The sequence below is a fragment of the Amblyraja radiata genome, chromosome 1 (assembly GCF_010909765.2).
Source record: "Amblyraja radiata isolate CabotCenter1 chromosome 1, sAmbRad1.1.pri, whole genome shotgun sequence".
NCBI lineage: Eukaryota > Metazoa > Chordata > Chondrichthyes > Rajiformes > Rajidae > Amblyraja > Amblyraja radiata.
The window spans coordinates 148,711,501-148,726,783 of NC_045956.1; the positions used below are offsets into that span (position 1 = coordinate 148,711,501).

Sequence of the window (15,283 nt, forward strand, 5' to 3'; positions counted from 1 at the left end):
AGATTGTTTGGGCAGAATGTATGGGGAGATACCAAGCAGGGGGAAATCACATATCTTTGGAACATCTTGACAGAATTTTACTTATTCATTTCAGTAATGCTTGCTCTATTACGGACGAGTGAATCTCCCCACTTACTTGCCCTTTATGGCTTTGTGATACTTTATCCCCCAAGCAATATAAAATGAAAGACCGCCCTTAAATCTTAGCTCTGCGCATTTATTCAGCTGAATGTAACTTTGGTTGCTTTCACTAGGAGTCTATTCCATATGGCCACAACTCAGTGGGAAAAGCTTTTCTAATCACTCGTTTTGCTTGAGGCTTATTAACTGATGAGAGTGATTTTTTTTTTTAAAGAAAAGCATAATAAAACTTCAGGCCAGAAATAAAGCTTTGAAAATAACCCCCGCTGAGATAACCATATGTATGGTATATGAAAGCAAACTGGTGAGGATTTTTAATTAGGTTTTAACTTAATTTAAGCTTGTGATTTGCTCCCACTTTGATTATTGTAAGTATATAAAGGCTGCAGGAGACTATATATAGTGCAACTGCTGTTCCAGCTGAGTTAAATGTTGTCCAGTCCTTGATACCACAAGAAGACGTCCAATTTTGAGGTAAACACAATTGAAACTTAACGTTAGTCTAAACTAAGCAATTGAGCCTTTAAAGTTGCAAATTGCTGTATTCGGCCAGAAGATCTTTACAGCAAAAGGTGGTAACAGACATTTTTTAATCAAAGAACTGGGTGAAACGCAACACCCCAACTCTACGTTAGAAGTTGGAAAGTGCATTAGCAGAGGTGATGCAGATCAAGAGCCAAAATTTACATGGTGCTAAATGTACGTTTGGAAAGATTCCAGGAAGGAGGATGGTGTGAGGTAAGGTGTTCCATAGCTGAACTCTTGGGAAAGCTTCAGCAGGAATAAGCTTGATTTTATGAAAAGTACAGAAGTGAGGATTGGCTAGTGAAATTAAGATATTGGATTCAGATTCCAGATTGTGGAACATTCCAATCCACCCTCAATTAGAGAATTGGTTCAGGTGGGCAGTGCTAGCCCGTTACAGTTTAATTTATTGTCACGAGTACCGAGGTACATTGAAAAGCTTGTGTTGCATGCCATCCAGTTAGCGGAAAGACTATACAGGATTACAATCGGGTCATTTAAGTTTAGTTTATTGTCATGTGCACTGTGGTACAGTGAAAAGCTTTTTGTTGTGTGCTAACCAGTCATCAGAAAGACAATACATGACTACAATCAAACAATTCACAGTGTATGGATATATGATAAAGGAATATATGATAAAGGAATAATTTAGTGCAAGGTGAAGCCAGCAAGGCTGTTCAAGGATAGTCTGAGCAACATCAAAGAGGTGAATAGTAGTTCAGCACTGCTCTCTGATTGTGGTAGGATGATAGATTACGTAAGGAATGTGGTGGCTGAAGGGAGGATAAATGTGGCTAAAACATGGAAAGGGATGATCAGACCAAGGATAACAGTGGCCATGGGACAAATAGTGCTACTTGGGGCAGAGAGTTATTGTAAGTGGAGAGAAGTTTCCATTCTACCAAGTTTGACCATTCTTTCAGTGGGTAGAACTGGGAGCAATATGCTACACTGCTGACATCTCCAAAGTTCAGCCATACTGCACTCCTGGTGAAACTCTGAAGGGTTTCTATGGCCTCTTCACACAAACAACATGCCTTCTGCAGGAATTTCCAGACCCCTCTGACTCCTTAAGGACCACTATCCCACATCATCTCCCAATCCCTGAGCACCCATTCATATAGTAGCAATACTCACGTACACCTGGAGAGGTGGAGAAGGAGTTTCTACCAAGAGGCCATTAGGATTGTAAACTCTTATCTCAACAGGGACTAACTTTACTGTACCACTCTACTGCTTTTTTTTAAATTGCTGTTTTTCCCTTTTTCATTCCGCCCACAATATTGAATATTCTGTTCCATTCTGTTTGTAGTTTGTTTGGTTGTTTGTTTGTTTGCCTTTTTGCACAAAGTCCGCGAGCATTGCCACTTTTCATTTCACTGCACATCTCGTATGTGTATGTGACGAATAAACTTGACTTGACTTGACGACTTGACTTGAAGAGCGTTGTTTGTACAGGTGCACCACCTTTTATCCGAAAGCCTTGGGACCAGACACTTTTCGTAATTCGGAATTTTTCGGCTTTCGGAATGGAAGATTTTTAGCGTAGATTTTAACGGCTGGCTCAGTGGTAGAGTGCTCGGCTCATATCCGCAAGGTCGCGAGTTTGCGCCTCGATCCCGGCAGTTACTCGATCGCGAGTTTGAGGCTTCAATGTAGTTTTTTCTTGCAGAATAGGAGAGAATAGGGAGGGTTAGGCTGGGATCATTCTCTGCGAGATGATCTTAGTGCGGGAGACAAGTGTAGGAGAGGTGTACTGACTGTGTGGGCAGAACTTTGGAAGTGATTGCCCACCATTCTCAAAAGCCGCTGTGTCTCCCTGTCCCTGGGATAGCAGGGGGCGATCAAACAGCACAATACCCCCCACCCCCTCCAACTCCAGAGGAATCCGTTCCCCGATGGGCCGCTACGGCGACAAGTGGCAGTTCGCCCACAGCCCGAGCTGCGCCACCCCAAGAACAAGACGTACCTTGCACACCATCAGCTTCTGCCCCTACGGGCAGCGTGTTCCTCTGGAGTTGGAGCGGGGCTGGGCTGGAGTTGCTGATCTGGGATCTCCGTGCTTGCAGTGGGCCTGGGGGTCGGTGTCCCGATGAGGGGGCGCAGCTCGGGCTGTGGGCGAACTGCCACTTGTCGCCGTAGCGGCCCATCGGGGAGCGGCTTCTGGTGGTCCTGACGTATCCGGCCAGTTTGCAGTTTTCCTCTGGAGTTGGAACGGGGCTGGGCTGCTGCTGGCTGTGGGTCTCTGGGATCTCCGTGCTTGCAGTTGGCCTGGGGGTCGGTGTCCCGTTGGTCCTGACGTCTCCGGTGACTGGCACTGACCTGCTGGCATCGCCGACGTGAAGACAGTGCAAAGCCCCCGCGCCGGTGCAATGGGCGGGGAGCTGGAGAGGGGAGGGAAGGGGTCACACACATGGCCGGGAAGCAGAGGGGCGTAGGTGGGGTGAAACTGAAGGGAGCGACAATCTGCTGCTGCCTGCCCGCTGAGTTAAAAAGTTCCCACGCAAGACTCACGATACACTGTGTATCATGAGTCTACCGTGGGAACTTTTTAACTCAGCGGGCAGGCAGCAGCAGATTGTCAATTATTAACCCTCCTGCGCAATATACCCTCACCTTCTCTTTTATGAATGGGGATTTAGTTCCCCTTTCTTCGAGGACCGACCGGAGGTTCCGCTGTCACCTCTGCGGGCCGCCTTCGGTGAACGTCTTCAAGGACCTTTCTTCAAGGACCGAAAAAATGTCCGCTATTCGGAGCTTTTCGTTATTTGGAATTTCGGATAAAAGGTTGTGCACCTGTATTGAGATGCATTTATTTAAGAGCTGACTGGAAAGTTCTGGGAAGTAGGCTGATGAACTTGCAACTGAATTCAGCAACTGAAACATGAGGATGTTGATTTTACAAAGACAAACCTGAAATGCTGATCTATCAACCGCAGCTGTGCTTCCCACTCTGAAGAAGGGTCCTGACACAAAACGTTACCTATCTATGTTGGGACGACAGATGGCACAATGGGCTAAGTGTTCGGCTGGCGACCGGAAGGTGGCCGGTTCGAATCCCGCTTGGAGTGCATACTGTCGTTGTGTCCTTGGGCAAGACACTTCACCCACCTTTGCCTGTGTGTGAATGTGTGTGAATGTGTGTGAGTGATTGGTGGTGGTCGGAGGGGCCGTAGGCGCAGAATGGCAGCCACGCTTCCGTCAGTCTGCCCCAGGGCAGCTGTGGCTACAGAAATAGCTTACCACCACCGAGTGTGACTGAGGAGTGAATGAATAATGCGATGTAAAGCGCCTTGAGTATTAGAAAGGCGCTATATAAATCCCATCCATTATTATGTTCTCCAGAGATGCTGACTGAGTTATTTCTGCTATTCCAGCACTCCATGTCCTTTTCTTGCTCTTAAAGTTTCAGATATTGGATAATGCTTTGTTAATACCACAGAAATGATTTGAATGAAATGCTATGCTGGTATATTTTCATTTAGCTTACATTCTGGACTGAGCTACTGCTCACTTCTTAGATATGGGTATTAGCTACGTGCCCACATACTGTGCCTGGAGCACCCATCGTTCCTTGAAACAGCAGCAAGATTTTAAAAAATATCTTGTTGAACCAGGTCTTGAACTTTCCACCAAGTCTTTTTTTCCCCTGTAATGATACTGCCCTCCTCCCATGAACGAGAACATCTCTGGTTGTATTTAGACAGCCGGAATACATCTGGCTATTGTAATTAGTTGATCATGCTATTTATGGCAGGGCAAACACCATGACCTGTGACACTAGTCCCACATCGCACATTGTGCTGCAATGGGCCAGTTGTTTTTATGTTAACTGTTTTTTTTGAGATAGCACCAATATTTCAATTTTAGCCTCCTCACCTTCCTCGTAGATGGAAGATTGAAGTCTAGGACTATAGAGCATAGCGTCAGAATAAAAGGACGTACCTTTAGAAAGGAGATGAGGAGGGATTTCTTTAGTCAGAGGATGGCGAATCTGTGGAATTCATTGCCACAGAAGGCTGTGGGGGCCAATAATGGACATCTTAAGGCGGAGATTGACGGATTTTTGATTAGTATGGGTGACAGGGGTTATGGGGTCAGGAAACCAGGGTTGAGAGGGAAAGATAGCTCAGCCATGATTGAATAGTGGAGTAGACTAGATGGGCCACATAGTCTAATACTGCTGCTGGAACATATGAAGTTACTCACCCGGTCCAATTTAAAAAAAAGAGAAGGGGAACTTTTTCTGACATTCTGGCCAAACCTCAGCCCTCGAGCAACAGGCTGCGAAATCATTTCCAAATTGTTGATTGTTGGACCTTGATGTACTCATTTCTTTCATGTTACCACACATTTAAAAAACCCTTTATTGTTCCTGATAATCGAAGGGATGTCAATCAAGTGGGAGCAGCATTTATTGCCCATCTCACTGTGTCCTTGAGAAACTGATGCCAAGCCATCATTCCGAACTCAGGAAGACTGTGTGCTGACAATACATTCAACACATTGTACTGTGTTCAACCCTGGCAATATCGCCATGGGCAGATGTACCTCTGACAGGTACATTGAGGATGAGATCAAGCAGATGTCCCACTGGTACGACTCTCAGACCTCGGGCTAGTTAAAATCAGACCCCTGTCCTAAACAATCACCTTTTTAATCAGCATTTAGCCCAGGAATGAACTCAATGTTAACCTGTGTGCCTGCTTGGATCCTGCTTGGAGTTTTGCATTCCACATTTAGTTCACCTCTTTCCCCCACTCTGTTGCTGGTGGTTTGTCCACTGAAGCTACAAGGATGGAGCTGAGAAATAAAAATGGAATGATCACTTTCTTTAAGTGTACTATAGGCATGTGGGTATTCATGTTTCACAAATTCGATTGAGTTTTTTTGAAGAAGCAGCCAAGAAGTCTGACAAGGGAAGGCCATAGGCATTGTCTAGGTAACTGAATACATAATTGGTTTCATGTAAGGAAGCTGAGGGTTGTTTTGGAAGATTGTCAATAGACAATAGACATTAGGTGCAGGAGTAGGCCATTTGGCCTTTCGAGCACCGCCATTCAATGTGATCATGGCTGATCATCCCCAATCAGTACCCCGTTCCTGCCTTCTCCCCATATCCCCTGACCGCTATTATTAAGAGCCCTATCTAGCGCTCTCTTGAAAGCATCCAGAGAACCTGCCTCCACCACCCTCAGGCAATGAATTCCACAGACTCACCACTTTCTGTGAGAAAAAAAGTGTTTCCTCGTCTCCGTTCTAAATGGCTTACTCCTTATTCTTAAACTGTGGCCCCTGGTTCTGGACTCCCCCAACATCGGGAACATGTTTCCTGTCTCTAGTGTGTCCAAGCCCTTAACAATCTTGTACGTTTCAATGAGATACCCTCTCATCCTTCTAAATTCCAGAGTGTACAAGCCCAGCCGCTCCATTCTCTCAGCAAATGACAGACCTGCCATTCCGGGAATTTACCTTGTAAACCTACGCTGCACTCCCTCAATAGCAAGAATGTCCTTCCTCAAATTAGGGGTCCAAAACTGCACACGATAGTCCAGGTGTGGTCTCACTAGGGCTCTGTACAACTGCAGAAGGACCTCTTTGCTCCTATATTTGGTTCCTCTTGTTATAAAGGCCAACATGCCATTCACTTTCTTCACTGCCTGCTGTACCTGCATGCTTTCTTTCATAGTCTAATGTACAAGGACCCCCAGATCACGTTGTACTTCCCCTTTTCCCAATTTGACGCCATTTAGATTGTAATCTGCCTTCCTGTTTTTGCTACCAAAGTGGATAACCTCACATTTATCCGCATTAAACTTAATCTGCCATGCATCTGCCCACTCCCCCAACCTGTCCCAGTCACCCTGCATTCTCATAGCATCCCCCTCACAGCTCACACTGCCACCCAGCTTTGTGTCATCTGCAAATTTGCTAATGTTACTTTGAATCCCTTCATCCAAATCATTGATGTGTATTGTAAATAGCTGCGGTCCCAGCACCGAGCCTTGCGGTACCCCACTAGTCACTGCCTGCCATTCTGATAGGGACCCGTTAATCCCTACTCTTTGTTTCCTGTCTGCCAACCACTTCTCTATCCATGTCAGCACTCTACCCCCAATACCATGTGCCCTAATTTTGCCCAGTAATCTCCTATGTGGGACCTTATCAAATGCTTTCTGAAAGTCCAGGTACACTACATCCACTAGCTCTCCCTTGTTCATTTTCCTAGTTACATCTTCAAAAAATTCCAGAAGATTAGTCAAGCATGATTTCCCCTTCGTAAATCCATGCTGACTTGGACCGATCCCGTTACTGCTATCCAAATGTGCGGCTATTGCACCTTTTATAATTGACCAGCAACTTCCCCGCCACCAATGTCAGGCTAACTGGTCTATAATTCCCTGTTTTCTCTCTCCAGCCTTTCTTTAAAAATGGGATAACATTAGCTACCCTCCAATCCACAGGAACTGATCCTGAGTCTATTGAACATTGAAAATTTATCACCAATGCATCCACGATTTCTAGAGCCACTTCCTTAAGTACCCTGGGATGCAGACCATCAGGCCCTGGGGATTTATCAGCCTTCAGTTCCATCAGTCTATCCAACACCATTTCCTGCCTAATGTGAATTTCCTTCAGTTCCTCTGCCACCCCAGATCTGCTGACCACTACTATATCAGGAAGATTGTTTGTGTCCTCCTTAGTGAAGACAGATCCAAAGTACCTGTTCAACTCATCTGCCATTTCCTTTTTCCCCAAAATAAATTCACCTTTTTCAGTCTTCAAGGATCCAACTTTGGTCTTAACTATTTTTTTCCTCTTCACATACCTAAAGAAGCTAAAGAAGATAAATACAAAAAGCTAGACAGACAGTCAGACAGTGTCTCGGGAAAAAAGGTGACATTTTGTGTCGAGACCCTTTTTCTGGTTGGTTATTGGAAAGTTATTTTTTGGACAGGAAGCCTGTGACCAGCGGTGTGCCTCATGGTTCAGTGCTGGGGGCACTGCTGTTTGTGGTTTATATCAATGAGAATGTGCAAGACATGGTTGGTAAATTTGCATATGACACTAAGTAGGTAGTACATAGACAGTGGAAGATGGTTATCAAAAATTACAACAGGATTTTGATCAGCTGAGCAAATGAGCCAAGGAATGGCTAATGGAGTTCAATGCATCTAAGTGCAAGGTGCTGCATTTTGGGGAGTCAAATCAGTGCTGGACCTTCAGAATGAAAGGTAGGCCCCTGAGGAGTGTGGTACAGCAGAAGGAACTTTGAGTGCAGGAATAAATATTCATGAAAATGGCATCACAAATGGATAGGGTGGTAAAGAAGATATTGGGCTTGTGAGGGTATTGAGTAGAGAAGTTGGCACTCTATGTTACAGTTGTGACAGATGTTAATGAGGCTGCATTTGGAGTATCGTATACAGTTTTGGTCACCCTGCTATAGAAAGGAAGTTATTAAGATGGAAAGAATGCAGTTGTGATGGGTCCGTTGGGTCCCAGCATCACACGGTAAGGCTGGTCCCCCACCGCAATATTCAACCTCTCCACCAATTCCAATATTGGTGGCCAGTGGGGTGGGGGGGAGGGGGGGGAGGGGGGGCTTTCTGGAGCGCTAGTATGGGTGTTGTGGGCTGAAGGGATGGTTTCCAGAGGGCTAGTATGGACATTGTGGGCCAAATGGATTCTTGGGCTGGCGCCTCAGTCACTCAAGCCTGTTGTGCTGGCAGCTCACTAACTCACGGCTGGTGGGCTGGCAGTTGACTCATGGCTATTCCTTGAAATTCCATTTCAAGCAGGGTGCAAGGCTACCAAATTCAAGTGCAGTTTCTTACCACTTCAAGCAGGGTGCAAGGCCACCAAATTCAAGTGCAGTTTCATACCATTTCAAGCAGGGTGCAAGGCCACTAAAGACAGCGAGTCGTGACCTTTCCCTCCACCATCTTGCAGAGACTGAGCCACGCCCACACTTCTGGGTTTTATGGTCCCTCCCCCTTCCCACCAGAAGGGACATGGCCTTCATGGTGTGAATCTCAACATTTTTTAAACACTAATAACTCTTTTATTTTTCATTGATGGGTAAAATCCTTGGCACCTGATGAGCGGAGGGGGAATCTGAGTAAGATGGCCAAAAATCACAGCCATACTTCATAGCGCTTTCCTAAAATCAATATACAGTGCAAACAGGAAGTGGTCAACATTAGACTTTTAATTATATAGATGGCAAGGCAACTTTAGCATTCTCAAACCAACTTTTCAATTAGGCAAGGCAACTTTGTCATTCTCAAACCAACTTTTCAATTAGGCAAGGCAACTTTAGCATTCTCAAACCAACTTTTCAATTAGGCGGCAACTTTAGCATTCTCAAACCAACTTTTCAATTAGTCAAGACAACTTTAGCATTCTCAAATCAACTTTTCAATTAGGCAAGGCAACTTTAGCATTCTCAAACCAACTTTTCAATTAGGAAAGGCATTCTCAAACCAACTTTTCAATTAGGAAAGGCATTCTCAAACCAACTTTTCAATTCGGCAAGGCAACTTTAGCATTCTCAAACCAACTTTTCAATTAGGCAAGGCATTCTCAAATCAACTTTCAATTGGGCAAGGCAACTTTAATTAGGTAACACAGCTTTAGCATTTCCAAACCAAAGGCAACACAGCTTTAGCATTTCCAAACCAAAGGCAACACACCTTTAGCATTTCCAAACCAAAGGCAACACAGCTTTAGCATTTCCAAACTGTATTTTCAAACTGCATTAAGGGCACTGACAGGTCAGTAAAACCACTCAAAATTTAGTAGACATGTGTTCAGTGTCATTCACAGCTCAGACTGAGAGACGTGACCCTCTCGCTCCCCCATCTTACTGAGACTGACTGAGGCATTCAACACTTCCAGGTTTTATAGTCCTTCCGGTAGGGGCGTGACCTTCAGGAGAGAGTATCTCAACATTTTTTAAACACCAATAACTCTTTTATTTTTCAACGATGGGAAAACTCCTCTTGTCCTGCGCAGCGGAGGGGGACTCTGAGTAAGATGGACAAATATCACAGCCGTAAGTGGCAGCGTTTTTTCTAAAATCAATATACAGAAAAACAGGAAGTGGTCAAGATCAGACTTTTAGTAATATAGATTAGAGAATTGATAGGGCAAATGTACGGAGTTTTTTTATGTAGGGAGCGGGAATCAAAAACCAGAGGACACACAGTAAGTTTAAGGTGAGAAGGGAAAGATTTAATAAGAATCGTAGGGGCAACTTTTTAACACATAGGGTGCTGGGTATATGGAATGAGTTGCCAGAGGAAGTGGTTGAGGCAGGTACTATAATAGCATTTAATAGACACTTAGACAGGTGCACGGATAGTAATGGTTGAGAGGGATATGGGCCAAATATCGGCAATGGGACTAGGTTTAATAGGGCATCATGGTTGGCGGGGACGAGTTTAGCCAAGGGCCTTATTTTGTGATATCTCTCTGTATTGATATTTTGATCTATAAGTTTACTACTATATAGCTTTGACCCCTTCCCTTTTGCTGGACTAACCTAGTTCCAATCCAGGCAAACTCCAAATCAATCTGAATCTTTCCAGTTAGTGGTCATCCCATCTGAACGCTTTGGCTGTACATCTTCTTTTTTTTTAATTTTTTTTATTTTATTAGAAGTAAGTACAGTCATATGGCACCAAAGTGCCTAATATATATTTTCATAATACATTTTATGTACAACTTCTTTTTTTTTTTTTTTTACACTGAAAAAAGATTAGAATAAGAAAAATAAGTTAGATAGTAAAGGATAGAAAGATGTGAAATATATAGTGTGTGAAAAAAGAAAACGAGTAAATGAAGAAAGTTGAGAGAGAGAATAGAGAAAATAAAATTAAATTAAAAAAGAAAAGGAGATCATTATTTATAGTCTTGACCAACCCTCTTCCAGTCCTGAAACAGTTATTTTTTACAATTGTGTTGCACCACATGATTCCAAAAAAACGACGAATGGAGACCAACTCGTTATGAATTGGTCTGATTTATCCATTAGGAGGAATCGCATTTCCTCAAGATGAGCGGTGTCCAACATACTTGCAATCCACATTTTAAGCGTTGGTATTGATGTACCCTTCCAAAATTTAAGAATTAATTTTTTTGCTATTATTAAACCATAGTTAAGGAATAGATTTTGAGATGTATTCAATTTATTACCATCTTCCATTACGCCAAATATAATCATTTCAGTATTAGGTTCCATTCTTGTCTTGAATAATTTTGTAAATATTTCAAAAATATCATTCCAAAATCTATAAAGTTTTATGCAGGAAACTAAGGAGTGTGTTATAAGGCTGTACATCTTCTAAGTTCACATCTCCACTGTCATATATTTTGTAACTAAATGTTCTTACTTTTCTCAGTTACTCCTTGGTTTTGTGGTATTCTCCCCCTTGCTTCCCAGCAGTAGAAAAGAAGAGAAAAGTTCAATTTTCTTTCCCTTTATAGTCTAAAAGCATTTTGTAGCTAATTAAGTACCTTTTTGAAATGTGATCACTGCACAAGTTTGTAATTACTGGACTAGGATCCAGAGTCTGGAACCATTGATTCAGGATAATAAGTTTGAACTTGGTGGGAGTTGAGTTATTTAAATTAATGTTTGTAAATAAACCTGGAATTTAAATAAACGACAACTCACAGTATGGTAGGTATGGATCAACGAGATTATAGTAAAAAAGCTCACTGGTTAGCAAATGTTTTTCGTGGAAGAAAATCTGTCCTGCTTGTGACTCTGGAACCACCAAAGTGGTTCACTGTAATTGCCACAGCGGTTCAAGTGCAATCAAGGATGGAGAATGAATGCTGTTATTTCCAGCAATCTCTGTATTCACTGAACAGATCATTTAAAAAGAAAAGATGGCAGCCAGTGTGCATTCTGCAATCTCCCACAATGCGAAAATGGCCAGGTAACCCCATTTGGATAGAGATGTTGGTTGAAGGATAAATGCTGTTCCGGTCACTGAGGCAAAACCCTCGCTATATACGCAAGGGTTAAAAGACTATAGAGTTTCTCAATAACGTCTGTGCAGAACTTTAGCATCACATTGAAGTATCAGCCTGGAATCTGAAATCAGAGTCTCTGGAGTGGAAATTGAAGTTACAGCCCTAAATTAATGAGACAATTGGTCAATCAATCAAACTGTGGATACTATCTACAATGTACAATTCTTTAGTATTCATAGCAGAAACAGGAATTTCAATCTAGCTGGTGTTCATGGCACATAATTCTTCTGTCTTACTCTTCATAAATTCTCCTGCTGGTTTATTGAACAACCTCTTTATACATTGCTTCATCAGTATCAGTACAACCTTCAACCATTATCTCCTTTGTACAATACTATTCACTGTTGCTACTGTGCATTTTGTTGTCTGGAGTCTAACCTCTAGAATTCATCTCCTTGATATATCTATTCCTCTGTCTCTCTTTTATTTAAGGCAGTCTATATGCTAACATTTTTTTCATTAACGTGTTTACATAGAAACATAGAAAATAGGTGCAGGAGTAGGCCATTCGGCCCTTCGAGCCTGCACCGCCATTCAATATGATCATGGCTGATCATCCAACTCAGTATCCTGTACCTGCCTTCTCTCCATACCCCCTGATCCCTTTAGCCACAAGGGCACATCTAACTCCCTCTTAAATATAGCCAATGAACTGGCCTCAACTACCTTCTGTGGCAGAAAGTTCCAAAGATTCACCACTCTCTGTGTGAAAAAAGTTTTTCTCATCTCGGTCCTAAAGGATTTCCCCTTTATATCTTAAACTGTGACCCCTTGTCCTGGACTTCCCCAACATCGGGAACAATCTTCCTGCATCTAGCCTGTCCAACCCCTTAAGAATTTTGTAAGTTTCTAAAAGATCCCCCCTCAATCTCCTAAATTCTAGCGAGTACAAGCTGAGTCTATCCAGTCTTTCTTCATGTCAAATCTTCTTCTACATGTCAAATCTTTTTTTATTTTTCCAATTTAGAGCTCATAGGAACATTTTCCTAAAGGCCGCTAAAGGCTTTATGTAACGCTTAAAGGGCCTGTCCCACTTAAGTGATTTTCTTCGGCGACAGCCGGAAAATAGGCTGTCGCCACATGATCGCGGGGTGACGCCTGTATTGTCGTGAGTTGTCTCCTCAAGTGTCGTAAAGGGCCTGTCCCACTTACGTGACCTCATCGTCGCGTTGAGGTACACGGGCATTGTATGGCCGCGCGGGGCCGGTCTCACTGAGAAGCGCGGAGGGGTATGTAGTTGTGCGCAACATCATGTGGGGCTCCGAAATTTTTGTAGCGGACGAAATCTTCACGCGCCAACGGCCTGTCGCTTAACTGACGGACAAAGTGGGACAGGCCCAAGACCCTGGCGCGACGCAACGTCTCACCTCCAACAGCAGGCAAATGATCGTTGAGCTCAGCCTGGGGCTCAAGGCCGTTGCGGTCCGGATCCGCTCCCACTTCTACTCCCAGAGCGGGGCCAAAAAAATTGAAGATGGACACAAAACGGGACCGTCGCGCCTCAACGTGACCACGAGGTCGCGTAATTAGCATGCCAAGGACACGTAAGTGGGACAGGGGCTTAACTTTTTTCTCGTCGCCGCTGGATTTTGAAATGTTCAAAACCTTTCGGCGGCTGTGGGCTTGACGTTGCCTGTCTTCTCCTGTCATAGTTGCTGTCGTAAGTTGTCACTAGGATGATGCCAGGATGACGCCAGGAGACGTTGGTTGTCGCCAGGTGATGACCTCGGTGAATTACATTGGCGACCACCTACGTCATCCTACATCAACCGGCGACAGTACCGGCGACTCAATTGTCTTCAGTTGTCGCCGACAGGGTCGTTGCTTGTCATAGGTTGTCACGGGTGGACGTAGGTTGACTTCGATTGTCATAGGTTGTCGCCTGTGTGGTCGTAGGTTGTCATAGGTGTGGTCATAGGTGGATGTCCTAAGTCGCAACGATTGGGTCACCGGTTGTCGGTAGCTTGCCGTAGCTTTGATGTCGACTAGGTGGTAAATTGTCGTAGACATTGGTGTAGGAGGGGTCCAGTCGCCACTTTTTCGGCGACCTGCTACGACTGTGACAGTCGCCAGCAGTCACCAAAAAAATCGCCTAAGTGGGACAGGCCCTTTACTCATTGTGTAATTAGTTGTTGCTTTGTTGCTTTTTCCCTTTTGTACTTCATAAGTTCATAAGTGATATAAACAGACGTATGCCTTTCAGCCCATCATGTCTACTCCGCCATTCAATCATACCTGATCTATCTTTCCCTCTTAACCCCATTCTCCTGCCTTTTCCACATAACCCCTGACACCCATACTAATCAAGAATCTATCCATTTCTGCCTTAACAATATCCATTGATGCCCTCCCCAGCCTTCTGTGGCATTCCCATTATTACCTCTCTTCTCAAATTGCAAAGGCATTCTGAAAATCTGTCACCTTTTTTCTATAACCTCCTTTTTTCCTTCTCAATGTCCCTATCTCTTTTATAAATACAGTTGTACGGTTTATTACTGACGGTTGTTTTTAAAAAAAAATCCTAAGGTACTTAAATTAAACAGAATTCACCTCGTCAGTTTGCTCTGATATTGTACAAGCTTGGTAGAAAGGCAAGCATGTGCTTTACAACAGGTACAGAAGCAGTCAGTATCTTTATCACAACTGGAATCTTACATTCAAGCATCATAACATCTCCAGTTGTTGATCCTTTGTAATGCTTCATGACCCCTAGTGGTATCCCTTGCTCATTACTTCACTCTCAGCTTCTCTCTCACCATTGGCAGAAAAAGCACAAAACATGATCACAAAATCCAATAATTTTACTTTTAGATCTCACACCAGGTATAAATAAGTTCATCAGTGATAGGAGCAGAATTAGGTCATTCGGCCCATCAAGTCAACTCCGACATTTAATCATGGCTAATCTATCTCTCCCTCTCAACCCCATTCTACTGCCTTCTCTCTATAACCCCCGACACCCGTACCAATCAACCCTTATCATTATGTTGCAATCTCATTTAAAATGTTTCATTTTATATGCTTTTTTTCCCACTTTATTAATCATTTTTACCACTCAATGCAACTTATTTCCACAGGAAATATACTACTCTTATGACAATTACAATATTTTCTAAGTAGAAACAAGAAACGACAGAAGCTGGTTAATACACAAAAGGACACAAAGTGCTGGAGTAACTCAGCAGGTCAGGCTGCATCCTTGGAGAACATGGATAGGTAATGTTTCAGTTCAAGACCCTTCTTAAGAGTTTGAGGTTTCATTGATGCTTAAAGAATAACATGCACTCAAATGACCCAAATTAGTCTAGGAAAAGTCCATTTTTATTTTGAATGTCACAAAAGCTTGAGGACAAGAAAGAGGCTTAAAAGCCAGGTAACAATTCTCAAGTTGTTTACCAAGTTCTACTTCTAATGGGCTCACTGGCAGAGCCTTACTCTTAATTAATTCCAAAGAAATATGAAATCAGAACTGAAAATAAGAAGCCTTAGCTCATTGTTATGGCTCCAACAACTTATCTCATCATCCAGCACACTGTGATGATGAGATCACAAAAAAATTTAAAAGAATATG

The 15,283-nt window shown here is 43.3% G+C and overlaps 1 protein-coding gene across 1 annotated transcript in view; it reads left to right on the forward strand.

The window, feature by feature from the left end:
- Positions 1–596: 596 nt before the first annotated feature.
- The window catches only part of cntfr (ciliary neurotrophic factor receptor), a 327,137-nt gene continuing 312,450 nt past the window's right edge, over positions 597–15,283 (forward strand). Inside the window, exon 1 of the mRNA XM_033032525.1 lies at positions 597–615. The gene's annotated coding sequence lies outside the window, so the exon portion shown is untranslated. The remainder of the gene's footprint in view (positions 616–15,283) is intronic.